Below are 8,193 nucleotides of genomic sequence, written 5' to 3'. Positions count from 1 at the left end.
ACTTTATTAAATGTTATTCTCTATATTTATTTATAAAATTGTATATAATTATTATATTGATATCTTTGTATATCCCAAGGCAACTAGCACAGTGCTTAATAAGGACTCAAGATGAATAAACTAATAAGGATACTCATGAAGAAAAACAGAAATACAGCAAAAAGACGACTTCAAGGTGCATAATACTCCAAAGAAAAACTGAAATTAAAACTTTAAAAAATTAAACCTTTTCCAAGTAATAGACTACAATTAATAAAATCATTCATTCAAATACTCAGGTTCCTACTAAATGCCAGGCACTGTTCTACTAGGGGCTTGAAATCTACAGAAAACAAAACCAACAAAATCCTTGCTTTCATGGAGAAAAAAAGGTGATAAACAATATAAGCAAAATATATCATAAGTGATATGGTTTAAAGTGGCATGGAGAAAAAGAAGATGGGAAAGGTTGGGTAGGGAGAAGCAGAAATGGAAGAGCTGCCATTTTAATAGGGTGGTAAGAGAAGGCCTCACTGAAAATGAGAGATAAGATGGAGCCAAGCAAATGTCTGAAAAACTGCATTCTGGACAGGGTAAACAACAAGTGCAAAGGACCTGAGACAGAAATATGCCTGGAATGTTAAAGAATCCGCAAAGAGGCCGGACAGGGTGGTTCATGACTGTAACCCCAGCCCTTTGGGAGGCCGAGGTGGGCAAATCACGAGGTCAGGAGATCGAGACCATCCTGGCTAACACAGTGAAACCCCATCTCTACTAAAACTACAAAAAAACTAGCCGGGCGTGGTGGCAGGCACCTGCAGTCCCAGCTATTCGGGAGGCTGAGGCAGGAGAATGGCGTGAACCCAGGAGGCGGAGCTTGCAGTGAGCCGAGATCGCACCACTGCACTCCAGACTGGGTGACAGAGCAAGACTCTGCCTCAAAAAAAAAAAAAAAAAAATTCATAAGAAGACCATTGTGGCTAGAATGGAGTAAGCAAAAAGAAGAGTAACAGAAGATGAGATCAGACAGCCAAGAAGGCATTCAATTACAGAAGGACTTGATAGGACTTTGTGTTTTACTCTAAGCAAGATGGGCAATCACTAGAGGGTTTTGATCAGAGAAGACAAAATCTGACTTACTTTTTTTTAAAGGATCATTCTTGTTACTGTATTAAGAATAGACTATAAGGAGGAAAGGGCAAAAAAACAAGGCGGGGGATTACTGCAAAAACTTGGAGAAGGTAATGTAGGCTTACGCCAGTGCAAGTGATGAGAAGTGGTCAGATTCTGGATATATTTTAAACAGGGCTGGTAAGATTTCCTAAGGGATCAGATGTGATGTGTGAGGAAAGAGTCAAGAATGTCTCCACGTTTTGAGCTGAGAAAATGGAAAGATGAAGCTGCTATTTACTGAGATATGGAAGATTATAAAAGGGGCAAGGGGAAGAGGAGACATGGTAAGTTAGTTCAATTTGAAATAAGGATAAAAGATGTAAGAGGAGATGTCAGGTAGGCAGTAGCATATACAAGCCTGGAGTTCCAGGCTAGAGATAAAAATTTGAGAGCTGGCCAGTCGCAATGGCTCACACCTGTAATTCCAGCACTTTGGGAAGCCAAGGCAGGTGGATCATTTGAGGTCAGGAGTTCAAGACCAGCCTGATGAAACCCTGTCTCTACTAAAAACTACAAAAAAATTAGTGGGGCTGGGCGCGGTGGCTCAAGCCTGTAATCCTAGCACTTTGGGAGGCCGAGACGGGTGGATCACGAGGTCAGGAGATCGAGACCATCCTGGCTAACACGGTGAAACCCCGCCTCTACTAAAAAATACAAAAAACTAGCCGGGCATGGTGGCGGGCGCCTGTAGTCCCAGCTACTCCAGAGGCTGAGGCAGGAGAATGGCATAAACCTGGGAGGCGGAGCTTGCAGTGAGCTGATATCCGGTCACTGCACTCCAGCCTGGGCAACAGAGCGAGACTCCGTCTCAAAAAAAAAAAAAAATTAGCTGGGTGTGGTGTCGTACCTGTAATCCCAGCTACTTGGAAGGCTGAGGCAGGAGAATCACTTGAACCCAGAAGGTGGAGGCTCAGTGAGCCAAGACTGCACCATTGCACTCCAGCCTGGGCAACAAGAATGAAATTCCGACTCAAAAAAAAAAAAAACAAGAAACTTTGAGAGTCATCATCACATGCATTTAAAGCCATGAGAATGGGTGACAGCACCAAGGAAATGAGAATAACGACCAGAGGGGCGGGACACGGTGGCTCATACCTGTAATTCTAGCACTTTGGGAGGCCGACGCGGGTGGATCACCCAAGGTCCGGAGTTCGAGACCAGCCTGGCAAACATGGAGAAACCCCGTCTTTACTAAAAAAATACAAAAAATTAGCTGGGTATCGTGGCGCATGCCTGTAATCCCAGATACTCAGGAGGCTGAGGCAGGAGAATCGCTTGAACCCGGGAGGCGGAGGTTGCGGTAAGCCGAGATCACGCCATTGCACTCCAGCCTGGGCGACAAGAGTGAAACTCTATCTCAAAAAAAAAAACAAAAACAGAGATCCCATGGGGCAGTCCAATATTAAGAGGTAGGTGTAATAAGGAAGAACCAAAAAAGAAACTATGAAGCCAAGTAGGTAGAAAAACCGGTAAGTAGTCTGGTATCCTAGAAACCAAAGCAGAAAGTGTTTCACAAAAGGAGGTACCCATTTGTGCCAAACACGGCTAATAGGTCAAATAAGAATTAAACTTCATAGTTTTCACAGTTACAGTTTCAGTAGAGTGGTGGGGTTAAAAATTTCACTAGAGTGGTTTCAGGAGAGAACATGGGAACTAAAGATGAACAGACGAAACAACTCTTTCAAAAAGTTTTGCTGTAAAGGGGAGCAGAGAAATTGGGTAGCAGCTAAAAAAGGCACTGTGGTCAAGAAATGGTTGTTTAAAAAAATAGATGAAATATAGTATGTGTGTGCCAACTGGAATGAGCCAGTAGACAGGGGAATAATGATGTTGCAGAAGAGACAGAGACATCATTTCAGCTGTTAATAGAATTTCACTAGAAGAGTCAAATAGCCCAATGAAGAGAAATTTCACTAGGCTCGTGGGCAATAATTCCAGAGTACTGTTACTCTTTGTGATACTAAAGAAGGGAGGAGAGAAGTTCGTAATTCTAATTCACATGTCACAGGAGGCTCAGATGAGAGGCTGGACCACTTGCCACAAACCTCTGTGTTCAACATTTTATATGTTATTTCATTTAAGCACAAAATAACTTCATGAGGTATTATCTTTATGTTACAGATAAGGAACCAGAAGCTCTGAGAGAGTAAATAATATGCTTAACTCACAAAGCTGGTAAGTGGTTTCTAAGAGCTATGTTTTAAATCCACGTCCTTCTGAGTAGAAGATAAGGAATTACTGTTAATTTAGGGAGTTAAAATAATGTTGTGGTTATGTGGTTTTTTTGGTTCTTATCAGTCAGAAATACATACTGAAGTGTTTATGGATCAAAGTATATGATGTCTAAGATTTGCTGTAAATTCTCTAGCCAAAAAAAAAAAATAGTAAAATGCAATTGTGAGTGAGGGCTGAGCAGCAAAATGTTGATAATTGGTGAAGCTGATTGATGGCTATATGGAAATTTAATCTTCAATACAACTCTGTAAGTTAGGAGTATTATTCCTATTTCAGACTTAAGGAGAGAGATCTACAACTAGTAAATAGGATCAGATCTCACAGCTAAGTCTTTTAGTAACAAAAACATTCTTCTAATACAGCAATTAAGGTTGCACACCAGGCACTGTGGGCATCCCCATACTCCACCCAGTGCCAGTACTTTTTCTCAGATTCATTACTACCCCATAATCCTGGGACTCCGAGCTTCCTAGGAGGACGAAGCACTATCCCATTCAGTCCATGAAAAGACTTGTACTCAACAGCTTGATTAAAAGAGGCAGATTTCAAATTTGCTCAGCCATCAATCTTCCTTGCCAAATTCAGAAACTAACATGAATTTGATATGCAACTTGTGAGTGATCTGATAGTCTGCCAATCTCTGCTCTAAAGTGAACTCCTTGTGCCTCCATTTCCCTAAATGTAATATTCCACTGTTCACCTACACTATACAGCCATCACAGGGACCAAAGTTCAGGTATACAACTCTGAGCTCTAGAAATAAAGGAACAATAAGGCTGACCAACTTCAAAAGTCAATTTTGTATAGTTCTACAACATTTACCACGAAACTGGCAGATCAAAAAAATCGCAATTAGTACTTATTTTTAAGATACCGTGTTTTTAAAAGCCTCATCACGATGTTTGATATGTCCTTCCATGCTAACCTTGGCATTATAAGCTCATTCACAGCTTACTTCAAAAACAACTGAAAATATTCACACTAAAGGCTTGAGATTTTATTCTCTCCAGCTTTTAACCATCAAAACTGCAACACTTTTCCCCTCTAGTTCACTAGCTTTGTGAGTTACAGTTACTTAACTCAAGAGTTATCCAGTATCCAAAACTTCATTAGGTTAAAATTTAGGTTGCCTAAGCTGTACAGAAGCTAATGACTATATGCAATGTTTAATCAGTTTCAGATTTACTTGAACTATAAACATCTTAAAAATGAACTGCCTCCTTTTCCCATCTTGCAAGATGGCGGGTGAAAAAGTTGAGAAGCCAGATACTAAAGAGAAGAAACCCGAAGCCAAGAAGGCTCATGCTGGTGGCAAGGTGAAAAAGGGTAACCTCAAGGCTAAGAAGCCCAAGAAGGGGAAGCCCCATTGCAGCCGCAACCCTGTCCTTGTCAGAGGAATTGGCAGGTATTCCCGATCTGCCATGTATTCCAGAAAGGCCATGTACAAGAGAAAGTACTCAGCCGCTAAATCCAAGGTTGAAAAGAAAAAGAAGGAGAAGGTTCTTGCAACTCTTACAAAACCAGTTGGTGGTGACAAGAACGGCGGCACCCGGGTGGTTAAACTTCGCAAAATGCCTAGATATTATCCTACTGAAGATGTGCCTCGAAAGCTGTTGAGCCACGGCAAAAAACCCTTCAGTCAGCACGTGAGAAAACTGCGAGCCAGCATAACCCCCGGGACCATTCTGATCATCCTTACTGGACGCCACAGGGGCAAGAGGGTGGTTTTCTTGAAGCAGCTGGCTAGTGGCTTGTTACTTGTGACTGGACCTCTGGTCCTCAATCGAGTTCCTCTACGAAGAACACACCAGAAATTTGTTATTGCCACCTCAACCAAAATCGATATCAGCAATGTCAAAATCCCAAAACATCTTACTGATGCTCACTTCAAGAAGAAGAAGTTGCGGAAGCCCAGACACCAGGAAGGTGAGATCTTCGACACAGAGAAAGAGAAATACGAGATTACAGAGCAGCGCAAGATTGATCAGAAAGCTGTGGACTCACAAATTCTACCAAAAATCAAAGCTGTTCCTCAGCTCCAGGGCTACCTGCGATCTGTTTTTGCCCTGACGAATGGAATTTATCCTCACAAATTGGTGTTCTAAATGTCTTAAGAACCTCATTAAATAGCTAACTACAAAAAAAAAAAAAAAAAATGAACTGCCTCCATCTTAACTTTTGCAAACCAACCGCTTATTTATTAGGTCACTGCCTAGCTGTCTTAAACTGTACTGATTTCCATTCAGGCTGACTAAACATAAGTAACCAGTTATAAACTCCATTTTCACATTGAGGGCCAATATATCTAGAGAAGAATCTATTTTTTACTCAAACCAGTATTATCGAGGCATACTAAGAAATCTTAGGTCTGGCACAAAATATGCCGTTGAGCCTAAATGTCAATTTATGCTTGCTGAATTAACTGGCAAAACAGGCTTAATAATGGCATACTGAAACAAGCATGGTAAGAAAAAAATCTAGACAGAGCCCTTTAGGACAATTACCAGTCACTGTATGTCAACAGCACTACATTGGTTAAATTAAAATCATAAACAAAATGCTGATCGGCCCAATAGGATATTGTGGAAAATCCTGGCACCTGGAAAACTGCAAAGAACAGGAAATTCTGCAGGTGCAATAAGAAACTACATCTTACCCATGACCCAAAAATGCCTCAGAATTTATTACACACCCTGCTGCAGAATTCTCACTTTTCAAGTGGAAATGAACCATGAAGTCACACAATGCAAGGCTGTGATTTTATTATTGATGTAATCAACTGTACCCTTTCAAGTTATGCTAAAGTTAACTAAAGAAAGCAGATGTTTTACACCGTGCTAGTTATGTCAGAAGTTAAGAGAATTTGAATACCAAATAAAATTTAGGACTGCTTCATTCAGCCATATGCACAAGTGGAGAGTCTGTTGTGAGGCAGGCACTATACTTCTCAAATAGGATGCACTTAATGGACACTTAGGACAAGAAATAATTCAAATTAGACATGAAAGTTACAAATCAGGTCATTTGGTCACCTCACTATTCAATGCAAGAACTAAAAGCTATATTAAAGATTAACACAACTTTCAGGCTCAAATCACCTAATTATCTATATCACCATTAATCTAGCCTTATTTACTTTATTTCTACTTTAACTGATACATACATCAAACTTACATCTCTCAGTAAAGTTTTCTAAAATTAGACTTGATCCACCAGCCTCTTAGAATTACTAGTCAGAAACAGTTTCTGTAGCTAAACGAATTTTGAAAAACAACCAATCTCCCATAAAAGGACCTATGCAAAACAAATGAAAACAGAAAAGCAGTAAAATGGGTAACAGCATCCAAGCATGTTACCTAAGAGAGTAAACTATTAGAGTAGATCACGTAGCAAAGAAAGATCACTATCGGAGCTGGGTATTACCAAGCTCAAGGTAAATTAATGTGTAATAAAGCAACCTATGCTGAGGCAGGAGGATCGCTTGAGCCCAGGAGTCCAAGATCAGCCTGGGCAACACAACAAGCCCTTGAGACCTGGTCTCTACTAAAAGTAAAAAAATAGCCAGATGTGGTGGCACATGCCTGTAGTCCCAGCTACTTGAGATTCTAAGGTGAGAGGATCACTTGAGCTCTGGAGTTCAAGGTTACAATGAGCTATGATCACACAACCGCACTCCAGCCTGGGCCACAAAGCGAGACTCTGTCTCTTTAAAAAAAAAAAAAAAAGCAATTTGCTATTTACATTTTTGCTGTGTCAATCATGACCAGCACCTGGAAGGCTCTTTACAACTTGTAAACTAAACACAACATTAAGAAAGCATTTAAAAATCATTCCCCCTCAGATAGAGCAAAACCTGTCAACGCATATGGAAATACCAAGTGATGGGTAATTATTTGATAACTAAAACTTGAAAAAGGAAGGAGTATTCAGTAAATCAGAAGAAGGAAGCTTGATGTCACTAGCAGATGTCACTAGCTTGATGTCACTAGCAGCTTGATGTCACTATTTTTCTGTTCCAGTCACTCAGTCAGTAATCAATTTTCTGCAAAATACATAGGAAAATGTATCATGTTTACTATTTCTGATATAAGAATTGAATTCGGCCGGGCGCAATGGCTCACGCCTGTAATCCCAGCACTTTGGGAGGCTGAGGCAGGCGGATCACGAGGTCAGGAGATTGAGCCCATCCTGGCCTACATGGTGAAACCCCATCTCTGCTAAAAATACAAAAAATTAGCCAGGCGTGGTGGCGGGCGCCTGTAGTCCCAGCTATTTGGGAGGCTGGGGCAGGAGAATCACTTGAACCCGGGAGGCGGAGCTTGCAGTGAGCCGAGATTGTGCCACTGCACTCCAGCCTGGCAACAGAGCGAGACTCCATCTCAAAAAAAAAAAGCAAAAAAAAAGAATTGAATTCACTAAGCCAAAGAAGTACTCTGTCTCTGGAAACTCCTGCTTAGAAACAATCTTGAGCTATAGCTAGAATCCAATGATTCTCACAAGCTTCTGCTCAGGCTGAAGAATTCAAACCAGCACTAATACTTAGCTGAGAAACTGGAAAGGTAAGCAGACAGCAAAGAATGAATAAACTTCAATTTGCAGACATCTCTGATAGTCACATAAGTTTCATCTCTATTCAACTTTCACACAAATTAATCCACCTAATGGCAAATTATGAAGTACTAATATTTGACCAGTCTAAAAACCACAAGGGAGAAAAAAGGAACTAAACAACATCTATCCCCATATTTACATAGTTCTAGTCTTCCCGAAAGACTTAAACTTGTTTTATATAAACCACCTTGATTC

At 40.7% G+C, this 8,193-nt stretch overlaps 1 pseudogene across 1 annotated transcript; it reads left to right on the top strand.

The window, feature by feature from the left end:
• Nucleotides 1-4,613: 4,613 nt before the first annotated feature.
• Nucleotides 4,614-5,543, top strand: LOC105504119 (annotated as a pseudogene). The gene has a single exon (XR_001000575.1). The product of XR_001000575.1 is annotated as a 60S ribosomal protein L6 pseudogene (transcript).
• The last annotated feature ends 2,650 nt before the right edge of the window (nucleotides 5,544-8,193 follow it).

Source organism: Colobus angolensis, unplaced genomic scaffold (genome assembly GCF_000951035.1).
Source record: "Colobus angolensis palliatus isolate OR3802 unplaced genomic scaffold, Cang.pa_1.0 Scaffold9, whole genome shotgun sequence".
NCBI lineage: Eukaryota > Metazoa > Chordata > Mammalia > Primates > Cercopithecidae > Colobus > Colobus angolensis.
This window is presented reverse-complemented; position numbering and strand designations above follow the sequence as displayed.